General features: G+C 41.6%; 1 protein-coding gene across 4 annotated transcripts in view; it reads left to right on the top strand.

The window, feature by feature from the left end:
* Positions 1–12,796, top strand: part of LOC116034850 (transcription factor 4) — a 321,332-nt gene that overhangs the window by 48,993 nt on the left and 259,543 nt on the right. The gene's annotated exons all lie outside the window — the stretch shown is intronic.

The raw sequence follows: 12,796 nt of genomic DNA, 5'->3' as shown, positions 1-12,796 counted from the left end.
GTGTGTGTGTGTGTGTTAGTGTGTAGTCCAGACCACGGCTCTCTTAATAGTAATAATGTAAAATGTGAAGCAGCAGGTTCTGGTCTCTGTTAACATAATGACTGCAGTTATAGAGTCTGACAGGCACACACACAGACACACACACACACACACACACACAACACACACACACACACACACACACACACATACACACATATGCCATAGTGTACTTTGCATTATATTTACAGAAACAGCCTTTACCAATCTTGTTCGCAGAATGAAAGACTAATCAAACTTTGCACATCAGTGTTTTTATTATTAAAAAAGTGTGCCACATTTTCACGCTAACAGTAATATTAGATAAAGCTATCTTTATATAATAAAGATATCTTTATGTCATAGCAAGTAACATAATACAGGCAAATTTGCCTACATTTATTTGTATCCTTAACGTAGAAATTAAAACATTGCTACCTTACAGAAGGTTACTGCATAAATATGTATTATATCACCCAGGGGCTCGAGGGCACTCCAAGATAGCGTCCATTCATTGAAATGAAAGTTAGCCACCTAACCATAGCCATTAGTCTCAGAGTGATAACATCATAGTGGTCATCTATGGGGAAAATGCTTTTTGTTCTGTTGTTGTTTCTGCTGAGTCTAGTGTGTTTATCATCTATAATGCCCAGCCCTTGGTGTCCTCACAACCATACATGACTCGACATGTTGTATGAAGTCAGTGTTTATGAGCTCAAGCTCAGTTGAAACCCTTCAGCAAGACCAGTGGTCTGTTTGGAACTTAATTCAGTTTTGTCTTTAGATGACTGCTGCTGTCATTTTGAACAGTTGAATACACACGCACGCACGCACGCACACACACACACACACACACACACACACACACACACACACACACACACACACACTTTAATGTGTTTAGAGAGAGAAGCAGAGCTCTCCTTCGTGCGTGCCCAGACATGTATTATGTGGTTTTCAAAGGGGAAGCCTTCACTTTAGTGTGTGTGTGTGTGTGTGTGTGTGTGTGTGTGTGTGTGTGCGCGCACACATGCAGAAGTGGGTGTTTTCTTGAGATCAATGAAGTTATAGAGTGGAGCAGCTTTTACATCCACACACACACTCCAGTGAGGCCTGTTCTTAGTCAAGTGTCACGCTCTGCCCTTCTGACATCTGGTCCCTGAAACCTCTAGTGTCCCCAGGTTGTGTGTGTGTGTGTGTGTGTGTGTTGAACCCCGCTGTCATGTCTGTGTTTGATTAACTAACCATTCCCTGTCTGTATGACAGGCCCTGCCAATACACTTGTGCTTATCATAAACCAACCTCCTGAGCGTAGCATGCATGACGCACTGAGGAACTGTTTGAAACTTGAATGTAAGGGTCATGCAGCAGCCTCCCCGTCTGAATCAGGCCTTTCCGATAATACAAAGAGTCACTTCAGAGTGGTTGTGACCTTTAGAAAAATGTATTGTTTGTTTTACTGCAGTGTCTTCTGCCTATGATTGTGTTGGTAAAAAGTATTTTTGTGCCAGTATGCGTCTCAACCTGTAATTCTGACTGTGGCACCTCACAGCCCAGCGCTGTTCCTGGGGAAATGTTAGCAGCAAGCTACAAACAAGAGGGTCTAATTGCAGACCTTACAGATCACTTGTTAGTGGTCTTTTTTTTTACCAGGTTTGAAAATCCAGACACACTATATGTAATTTTCCCGCCTCTAGGGGTCTTTCAAATCAAAACAATAACAAAACACAGAGTTGGGTGACGCTGAGAAGTAGCATGGGATCATGGGAGTTGTTGTCTTCACCACCATTGCCATCATTGCAGTCAACTTCTCCCGGTTAGGAGTACGTCACCGTGGATTTCCACAGGATGCAGAACGTCTGTGGACCGGCTCCGCTGCGGAACGGCTGCATGCTCCACCGTCCGTCAATACCCACCAGGTCCGGATTTGTTGCGTAACGGCTGCGGCCAGCCGACCACGAGATCTAGTTTTCTAGGTTTCCTCCACGCAGTTGTTAGTAGCCAAGGCGGACCTTAAGGAATTACAAAAAACATGATGGACTCTTCAGAAGAGGTAATTATCTTCACTCGAGTTTCTGCGCGCGAAAGTCGCCGGACGACACAATCTTCTGAACATAGCCATACTGAGAAATACAGAGAGAGTTTTGTGGAGCTGGTAGTCTTAATTAGCTTTGTATCAACTCATTTGGCAATGACCTGAATGTAACGAACATTGATTAATATAAAAAGGTTACACAATAAAGCTTTAAATCCTTCATCTGGTTGAAACATATCGTTAAAAACGACCAAGATCCAAGTGTATTGTAAATAAAAAAGTCAATTCTTGACAGCTTCTGGCAGACAACCACAATGCTGAAACATGCGCAAAGGGGATTGGGCTCCATCGATAGGCAACCAAATGTAACGGACCGTTACCTTGATTAAAACTACATATTTCTCTGGGTTGGAAACTGTTGGAAACATTTATGATAATGTCAATACACAATTCAATAAAATATATAACATAGGTCTAGTCAATTTTAGACATTTTAATGGGGAAAAGTTACATTATTATACCTTTAAGTAGGGTATAGTGTTAACGGGAGGGCTGGGACCTGGCTGTGTTCTCACATCCCTGCTTTACCTGCGAAAGCAATGAAAAACATTGTCCTGGGGATTAATTCTGCCACACTTTTCTCACTGTGGATATTTAAAAAAATGCAGCCCAGTGAAATAACAGCAGGCACTCAGAGGATGAAAAACTCTCACAAACATGTGTAGCATGTTAAGTGTGAATTAATTGGAGTGTTGCTGTTTTCAACCACACTTTATGAATCTCATCTGTGGTGGGATGTGGAGTTTGGTTTGCAACAATACAAATTGGCCTGATGGCAAACAAACTGGAGCAAATTAGCGCTGGAAATGTTTACCTGCTTCCTTAACAAGCTGCATTCTCACTCTGCTGAGGCTGCCACAGATTCTCTCTACAGACCCAAACAGACTACACTGTGTCGTCCTCCGAGTGTGGGAATGTTTTACTTAACACACCACTGCAACAGTTTCTCATGTATTACACATTTGTGTGTGTTAAGGGAAAACCGTTGTGGACAAACTCTTCTCTCTTTACTTTATTAAGGCAGAGCTTTAAAAGAAAATTTTTGTTGTAACACAAGTGACATATACAAGCAATACAAATACATGAAAAACTTATTTTCATGTGACATTTTAGGCTATTGCAATAATGTAGGTTTGGCTCAAGTTCAATCAGGTTTATGAACAGCTGCAATGGTTTGGGTCGAGTTGAAACAAAGTCATGATTAAAGGCGGATTTATGCTTCTGCGGGGGCATTATGCAGAGCTTTCGCCATAACCTACATAAGTGGCCTAAGGTTTTTACTTGTGCGCTGGTGTCTGCGTCGTTCTAGTGTATCTCTTTAAGAGAGTAGCACTTAATTTCCATCTAACTATATGAGGTATTGATAGTCTGGGGAGTCTGCTTTGTATTTTCTACTGCACAACAGGCGTGATCAACGGGCATAGTTCAAATGACTCTGTACGCAATATGATAGTCCTTCAACCAATCAGACCAACGATCCGGGTGACATGGCAGCGACAGCAGCATCAACGGGTCGCTGCTCTTCGGTGGCTGCTATGTTGAAAGTAAACAAGAAGCTGCTTGCCGTCGCTTCTCTATCGCCATCGTGTTAAACCCACCAATAGCGCGCCAGGTGGATAAGCCAGTTTGTGATTGGTCCCCGCAAAATTGTAACGGAAGCAGGATAGATAAACGTACAGGTTTCCAGCCTGAGCTGCAGGGTGAAATCAAATCGCTGGCAGATCGGGCTGGGTTTACCCAGTCTAAGGTATTGATGTGTTCAGTAATGTTTTGGACTTCTCTGATAACCTTTTACTGCCGTTTGTTGGTTTTGATGGCTCTAAATTGTGTGCAATCCACTTGTAGACAGTTAAGTTCTGAAGTTGCCGGTGTAGCTTCAGTTACATGGTTGTTTTCAGAGAACAGGGGGGTTTCAGGACGTCCCAGGGGTCCTTCAGATGTTTCCAAGGGACTTGCAGATAAAATGAGGAACAACTTCAACAGAAAGTGAGAAACATTTTGTCCTTGTTTATATTTCACCACAAGTTTCAGTCTCCTTGCGGCCAGAGCAGACAACAGATAGGCCTAGAGAGAAGAAGCAGAGTGTTTGTGTAGAGTCAGAGAGAGTCAGAGAGAGAAAAAAAGGAAGGGAAGGTAGGGGAGAACTAAGAGGGAGGAAAAGAGTAAAAGGTGGAGGTAGAGGTAGAGAGAGAGAGAGAGAGAGAGAGAGAGAGAGAGAGAGAGAGAGAGCGAGAGAGAGATGTCACTGGGGGAAAAAAAGAGAAAACTGTCTCTCCATTCAATTTCACAAATTAAAGCGGTATTATCTTGAAATATTTAAAGGTTAGATGAATGTCGATAATGGATCTCGACAGCCATTAAGCTGTAATTGCTCTCTAATGTAGTTAGTGAAAGACGTGGGTACAATTTGCAGCAAACACAGAGAGAGAGAGAGAGAGAGAGAGAGAGATGTTTCTATGTATTCATTTTAGTCACAGCCTCTGATTTGAACCAGAGCTGTTGTTCTGTGCATTAAGTCTTACTAAGGTAAAACAGAGCATGATTAACTATTCAGAGAGAGAGAGAGAGTGATGGGAGACATACAGCGGGAAGACACCGTCTGTGATACGCCATGAAGCGTGCCTGGCAGTTCATACCAGACGTGCATTTCTCTGTAGCGGTCACAAAGTGATCCTGCTTTGTAACTCTGCAGAACGGCTCTCTCTTCTTTCTCTCTCCACGTAAGTGTTTGGTGTTGTGTGTGTGTGTGTGTGTGTGTCAGTGTGACACTCTGTCTGTCTGTCCATCCCTCGTCTCTCTCTCTCTCTCTCTCTCTGTGCCTGATCGCCTGTCTCGCTCCAGACACAGCTGAGAAATCAAGACAGCCAAAATCACCATAAACCTGAGTGTTTTATTTTGAAATTTGTTTTATTTTGTAAATTATCGCTCTGCGCTATGGCCTTCCTGTTTGACACATACGCGGTTCACGGAAGAAATAGAGGAGACGCTGAAACCGACAGATTGGATAACATGGGCGCCGAAAGAAAAATAGATCTGCTTACCGGCACTTCATAGCACACCGTGGCGCTTCCACATCCTGTGTGTTTTTGGCGATAGACAGTGTTTTTTTTGCCGAATAATCTTCCTAGATCCCCTCTCCAAAACAAACAGACCCACTGATTTAATACGTCAAAAATACTGAATGGAGCAGTTTCAAGTTAAAAATCAAGTGTTTCTCCGACGCTTTTCGGGACATCGGTGGAGGGGCTGCAAGCCCAGTCGTTGCTAAAGTTGGCTCAGCTTGTTTCTCTGAAAAATTCAGATCCAGATGGGGATGATGACTGAATGGACCTAGACAGCGAATGAGAGAAAGAGAAGTTGCCATTAGGGGCGGTGGGAGAGACAAATCATTTGAGAAAGACAGAGACATTTAGAGGCACTGAGATTTTAAAAGAGGTGTCACTTTCCACAGGTTCACCTTCTACTTCTTCTGGATCAGAATTATGGCCGACACACCAACAGCAATAACTTACGTTTTATTATTATTAATAATATTATTGTGTGGTACATAATGAAGCTGCGTTCTTAATTAAAATTTAAGGTGAAACACAAACCAAATAACATCCCTTTTTAAAGTGTAATTATTCCATATTGATTTAAAGCAGCTGTGTCCCACCCGAGGGGTCGCAAAGTAAATCTGTGGGGTTCTGACATGATTGATTAGAATACGAAATAAGGTAGGGGTGGGCGATATGGCGAAATATCAAATCACAATTTTTTTCAGGTAGGATCACGATCCACCATCTTATCCTAATTATTTCTTACGTTGGTTTTTAAGACTAGTTGGCAAGGTGCATTCGAGTGCATCTGAGTCTTTCCTTTTGGTGGCTGCAACAATAGCAGCACAATAGCAGCTTCTGCCCTCAGGCCACTGGGTTCCTAAATGAGGACACTGCCTAAGACAAACCCCTCCATTCTGCTTTATAATAAATCATGCACAAGTTAGGAGATAAGGAGGAGAAGGAGCTAATGCAATTACATTTCACTGGAATCATACAATTTCATGTGACAAATACAAATTAATTTGACTGATTGATGCGTTAGCAAAATATCCTTATTTATCAAACCTCCTGTTGTCCTCGGGTGAAGTTTGACCCATTTTCAAAAAGTTTCTATATCAGAAATTGGGTTTTCTTTCAAAGAAATTGTCCAAAAACATTATGTGGATGGTTCACTACAACGCTCTTAACAAGTTAAATAAATAATCAGTTCACTACTTTCATTGAATTTAGGTGTTTTAGTCAATTGTATAGCATTTTGAAGAAAAAACCATTGATAAAAGAACTTTGAAAAAGTGCCAAATGTCAAAAAAAGTGCCAAAAATGTCAGAAAAATGACAAATGTCAAAAAAAGTGCCAAAAATGTCAAAAAAAGTGACAAAAAAAAAAAAAACTTTGAAAATTTGGGGAAAAACTCGCAAAAACTTCAAAAGGCTCAGAAAAAGTTGACAAACGTTGAAAAAAGTGACAAAAACATCGGGGAAGCCCCTGATGAAGGTTTTTCATTTAAAATGTTGACTCAGAAAAAGATGAAGTTGCAGGTCAACGGGAAGACAACACGAGGGTTAAGTTTAACAGGAGAAGTATTTGAATAATATCCAACATTTTGTTTTTATTCATATGTTTTGCAGTGAAAGTCAGGTGAACCCGACTGACAAACGTGCGTCATTTTGTGACACAGGTGTTCTGTATCTGGGCTTGGACTACATGCTTGTATCTAGAATGTGCAGATGTTTTACTGTCAAGGGTTTTAAGCTTCAACACCTCAGCCAAACCAGGTGCCAGGTGAGCAGTGTTTCTTTCAGTTGCTCATGTAGTAGTGAATTCAACATGTAGAAATATGAGTGTTTGGTGCACACTGCGGCTTAAGCTGCAGGAGTTGTGTTGTGAACCCAACTTTTCAGAGCCACCTTTCAAGCCTACAGAGGGTCAGCGTGTTCATAGTTTCTCAGTGAAGTATTCCTTTGAATACAGACTAATCAGCAGTGTGGTCCATCCAGGAGGAATTTGTAACATGAGGAGGCTCTTCAGGGTGTGAGGTGTACAGGTCAGAACGTGATTTTTGAATTTCAGTACCCTGAGCAGCTGGTGGAGATTTTGACTCAACAAACAATCTGTTCAACCTGCAATGTGTCTGTCTGTGTGTCATGGGACAAAACTGAAACCAAAATAAATGCTTATTATAACATCAGAATGTAACTATGAGACAGAACTGACTTTTGAAATGTCCCTAAATGCAGCATTTGGTGTCTCTCTGATGGAAGTGTACAGAAGAGGATTAGGGCGAAAACATTTTTCAGAGTTCTGAGTTTAAAGTCAGAATTCTGAGATTTAAGTCAGAATTCTGAGATTTAAGTCAGAATTCTGAGGGTTATTTTTGTAAAAAAAAAAGTCAGAATTCAGACTTTAATCTAAGAATTCTGAGAAATGTATTCTTAGTATTCTTACTTTTTTCTTCAGAATTATAAACTCAGGCACTAAAGCCGCCTACACATGATAAGCGATTAGCAAAGTGCAGAGTCCAAATCGCAGCGCAGGTAAACGTCATGTGTAGGCGGCTTAATATTCTTCCGTAGAAGTGGACACACTCTTCTTCTGCAGAAATCAAATGTTTTCAGTGTATGTTGTGTTTCTTGCTTTGTGTGGGTGTGTTTTGCTGTTTCGGTCTTGAGTGTGTTTGTCATGCTGGTTGTGTGTCAGTGTGTGTCAAGAGTGTGTCCCTGCAGCCTTGCACCCATGCAGACATGCTAACTCGTTAGCGGCTTCTCACTCCTTGTTTCCAGAAAAGGTGCCATCCAGGTGGCAATCCCACAATGCACCTCTCCCCAGTTGGTGTTAATGGTCGCTGTTGGTAACAACCTGTCAGGGGAGAAAACAGGGAATCTGATTTTACAGAGGGGGGTTGTACCTTTCTCTTTGTCACCTTTCAATAATCACTTACAAATACTAATCAGTATTTAATCAGAAGTAATTATCATCTAAATTCTTGCCAAAATTCCCCACATTTCCCAAAATACCAAATATAACTAGCTGAATAGAGAGCCATGTTTCACACAGAATTAGAGTCAATTTGTGGGTGTGGCTGAGGGGGGTTGGTGCAGGGGGGGGGGCTTACTTTGCAGTTAGCTTACGTTAGCTAGTAATTAATAGCGCACCCTGCGGTCCCTCCGCTTCACTCCCAGCCTCTAGGAGACTACTTCGCCAGGAGGAGAGCAGAACGCAGCAAACAGCAGTCGCTGCAGCTGCAACTGTTTGGCACTAACGATATCTGGCTAATATGACTGGCCAATCAACTTGCCCGACATGCTGTTTTCCTGGCCCCGGGCCATCGGGCCGTTGCTACAGCAACTATGTTAAATTAAGTATGTTTCTGTCTACTGTTGTTATTTTACATAGACCCATGCTGGTTGAAGTTAACTGATGTTATGCAGAAGTCTGCTGTAACACGCGCTAACGTTAGCTAATATCTCCCGAACAGCAAGTATGTTCAATTAAGTATGTTTCTCTCTGTTTGTTTTTTCACATAGACCCGGGCTGGTTTAAGTTAACTTAACTGATGTTATGCAGAGATCCGCTGTAACAAGCGCTAACGTTAGCTGATATCTCCCCAAACAGCAAGTATGTTCAATACGTTTGGTTTCTCTCTGCTGTTGTTTTTCCACATAGAACCGGGCTGGTTAAAGTTAATTTAACATCAACTGTTGTTATGCTGGTCTGGCAGAGGTCCGCTGGAACAAGCGCTTAACGTTAGCTAATGTCAGTTATTGTAGCTAACACGAGAGAAACATTTACTTGCTGGTTGGGAGTTCCAGGTGAACCTTTAAAAGCAGTTGCTGTAGATATATGGTAAAGCCAGAGGCTTACCGCAGTCAGAGGAGCCAAGGGGCAATTTACAGACAGGTCTGGTCAGGTTTGTGAGAGACAAAAAGAAAGGGTAAAGGAGGGGCTGAGCTAATCAATGCTCTGTGCACAACTCAACAATTGTACCCATTTTAAATGAAATAAAAAATGGAAATCAATATGTGGCGGCCAACTTTGATATCATGGCGCGCTGTCACAAATAAATCAATGTATGGGAAATACTGGAAAGTATGTGAAAACAACTTTTCATTTACATAGTGCCTTAAAGTGCTCATATTATGCTCATTTTCAGGTTCATAATTGTATTTAGAGATTGAACCAGAATAGGTTTATGTGGTTTAATTTTCAGAAAAAAACATATTTGTTGTACTGTACATTGCTGCAGCTCCTCTTTTCACCCTGTGTGTTGAGCTCTCTGTTTTAGCTACCGAGTGAGGCATCTCACTTCTATTCCATCTTTGTTGGGAATCGCACATGCGCAGTAAGTACTGCTAGCTTGTCAATTGCAGTGTATGAGGGAGTGCCATGCTAGCAGTTAGGCGAGCATTATAACGTGTGTTACAAAGTGACGCACATTCATCATGGAAGTAAAGGCTGGACTACAATAGAGCTGTTTGGAGCAGTTTGTGAACAGTGGTTTCTGTTGGAGATGGTAAGTCCCTTTGGGGTGGACTTTGGGCTTTTTCACTTTGTAAACCTATAACGTGCACAAAAAAGATATATAACACAATAAAGGGAACGGGGAAAAGCCAAAAAGCATAATATGAGCACTTTAAAGATATAACAGCATATGCATGCAATAAGAAAATAAATGTCTATTTTGAAAAAAGTAAAATAAGCAATGACTGAGTAAAAGTAATATGCACCAGTTCACTGTGATGTTGCAGTTTTCTAGATTTGAATATTTGACTCAGCAAGGTTCATTGAACACAACAAGCCAAAACAGGAAGTTAAGACAACATCATACAGTCACATTTGCCCACAGTTTTGGAATGAGATATTCAATAATCACATACGAGTGTAATGTTTTTGATGTCCACATACTTTTGGCTAAGTAGAGGAGGAGCTGCATATTCTCTCTCTTCACATCTCTGTTGACAGACTTCTAAATAATTACTGGAAGAGGGAAACAGACAAACACATTAGTTTCAGTCTCACTTATAATCACTGTGTGTGTGTGTGTGTGTGTGTGTGTGTGTGTGTGTGTGTGTGTGTGTGTGTGGTCAACATGAGCAGTGTTAGTACTTTGTTAACCATACAGAGTGAGTATTCTGTCTTTCTTCTGTGTCTTTATGTATTCACTGGTTTTCATCTTTGATCAGTGTTAACAGTTTGCAGATATGGAAATGGACTCATCTAATTTAGTGCTGAACCAATTAGTCTATTAGTTAATAGACTGAAAATAAAGTGACAACTAGATAGAACATGATAAACATGTTAAATATTCTCTGGTTCCACTTTCTCAGATGCGAGGATTTTCTGCTCGTCTCTGATTGTAAACTGATCCTTTTTGGGTTTGTCGGACAAACATTTCAAAAGGTGATGGGAATCACTATTTTGTAACATTTTATAGAGTAAAAGATTGAGCGATTAATCAGAGAAGCCCCAGTCTAAATGCTCTGCCTTTTACTTTAATTGTACAGTACCCCCAAACCTGCCTCCTCTCAGCCTACCTGTTAGTACAGATGGCAGGCTGGTGACTGGTGACCTGCTGGTAGATAAACTGTTCTGTAACTGGAAGGTCGCGAGTTTGATCCCTTGCTCGCCTACTGTGTCCATCACCATCCATTTCTGTCAGAGTGTCCTTCAGCAAGCCGTCCAAACCATTACCTGTTCCTGTATTACATATTAGGATTGAGTGATGGACTAAACAAACAACGTTGTATTCTTTTGTATAGCTTATAAATAAAATACTGGATTCAGACAGAGAACGCCATGCTGTTTTGGTATTTTCTATTGTTTTCTTTTTTAGGACCCAATGTTTTATATGTTTCATGCAGTGTGGTAATTGTTACTAAATGATTCCTGTTATTAGCCTTGCTATCAGCATTGCTCTAGGGATGGAAATGTCGATCACTTATTCTGTTGGTTGGTCAATTGGTTGGTTTGCCACTGGAATATCTGACAACTACTGTACGGATATTAATGCTCCCCAGATGATTAGGTATAATCCTAGACTCATATTGCTAGACCCATCTCCACAGCTCTATGTCAGCGCTGGGGTATTCTGGGATAGGGGATAGGGCTTTTTAGTATTCCTTTAAACCAATCAACTGTCCTGGGTGGTGCTAAGCCCAGGATGTAGCGAAGGTGTCCTTGCAAAATAGAAAGCTGAAAGGGGGGGACACCATGTCAGGCATTATCCCAGCCAGTTGAGCCAGACTGGGAGAATTCTAATAAATTTGGTGATCCCCTAGTCTCACATTGCCAGACCTTCCTCCACAGCGCTGTGGAGGAGGGGCTAGTCCACACAGCATTCTGGGATGGGAGAAAAACGTGCTCTGGTTTGTTGGCATTTCTTTAAACCAATCACAATCGTCTTGCTCCGGATGGAGAAAGGGTGCTTCTGCAAAATAGCCTCCGGAAGGAACTTTGTTTGTTGTTTAAGTCGTGCATCAGAAAACTCAGACAGATAGTCTAGCTAGCTGTCTGGATTTACCCTGCAGAGATCTGAGGAGCAGTTAACCATAGTCCTCATAAATCCACCGGAGTTTAAAATGACAACACAAAGAAAGCGGAAGGTAACGGACATCCGGCCGAAATGCGGGACATCCGGCAGAATTTCCGGCGGCACCGGAGCAATGCCGGAAATAAAACCTGGTCAATATAGACTAGTGATCCCCTGATTTAAAACGCAGTGCCACCATGAAGGCAAAGTTTTCACTTAACCTGGGCAGACAGATTCGGCCCGATTTAGCCACAAATCGATTGCTCCCGACTCTTTAGAATCTGACCAGATTGCTGCCAGATCGGTTGTCGTTGCACGATTTATCGTTCCTGCATATATATTTTTTAGCTTACAACCAAATACTAGCAAAAATAATGACATTTCCATCAGGCGCAGATGTACTTTGTGTTTAGCGCGAATTAGGTTCCCCAGGTTACTTTGTGTCAGATTCGCTCTGTGGACTGGCTTTGTAACGTTGGATCGGATGCTTTCTGCTGAAATGCTGAAGCATTGACGTCGTGCTACTGTAAGCTAGTTCGGTTTTACAATATAAACATTGAACAGAGGTTTTATTTTATCTTAAAATGATCCCAAACTTTGGACACTTTCTGTCATTTTCTCTGGCCTTTTCTCTTCTCTTCACCCCTTGCTATTTTCTCTCTCTTTTCATTTTCACCTCACCTGTAGACCGCCCATAAGCAGTGTTCGAACCTGTGTTCAGTGTTTCAGTGTCACAGTGTTTACCTTACTTTTTTTTATTTTTTCCACCGGGGTGCACTTGCGACTTACAATGACTTACAAAGACACATAACAGCTACAAGTATATGTACTATACAGGATTTACCCTATTATACTTTATCAACAGGAATTGATAGGTCAAACTGCAAACAGCCACCCACAAATAGTCTATAAACATAGCATCAGGCTGTCTTTGAGATTTCACATTAACTGTTAAAGTTACTCAGGCTACCGAAGAATACCATCATTCATCCGTTCAATTAGGCCTGAGCGACGCACCCCAATCTTCCATCCTTTACAAACAGCCATGTATATCGGCTCTTCCAGTCTCTCCACTTCTAGCTGTTCCAATTTGACGGAAAGAGGAGCAAGAGGGGT

This window comes from Sander lucioperca, chromosome 14, assembly GCF_008315115.2.
Source record: "Sander lucioperca isolate FBNREF2018 chromosome 14, SLUC_FBN_1.2, whole genome shotgun sequence".
In the NCBI taxonomy this organism is placed as follows: Eukaryota; Metazoa; Chordata; class Actinopteri; order Perciformes; family Percidae; genus Sander; species Sander lucioperca.
This window is presented reverse-complemented; position numbering and strand designations above follow the sequence as displayed.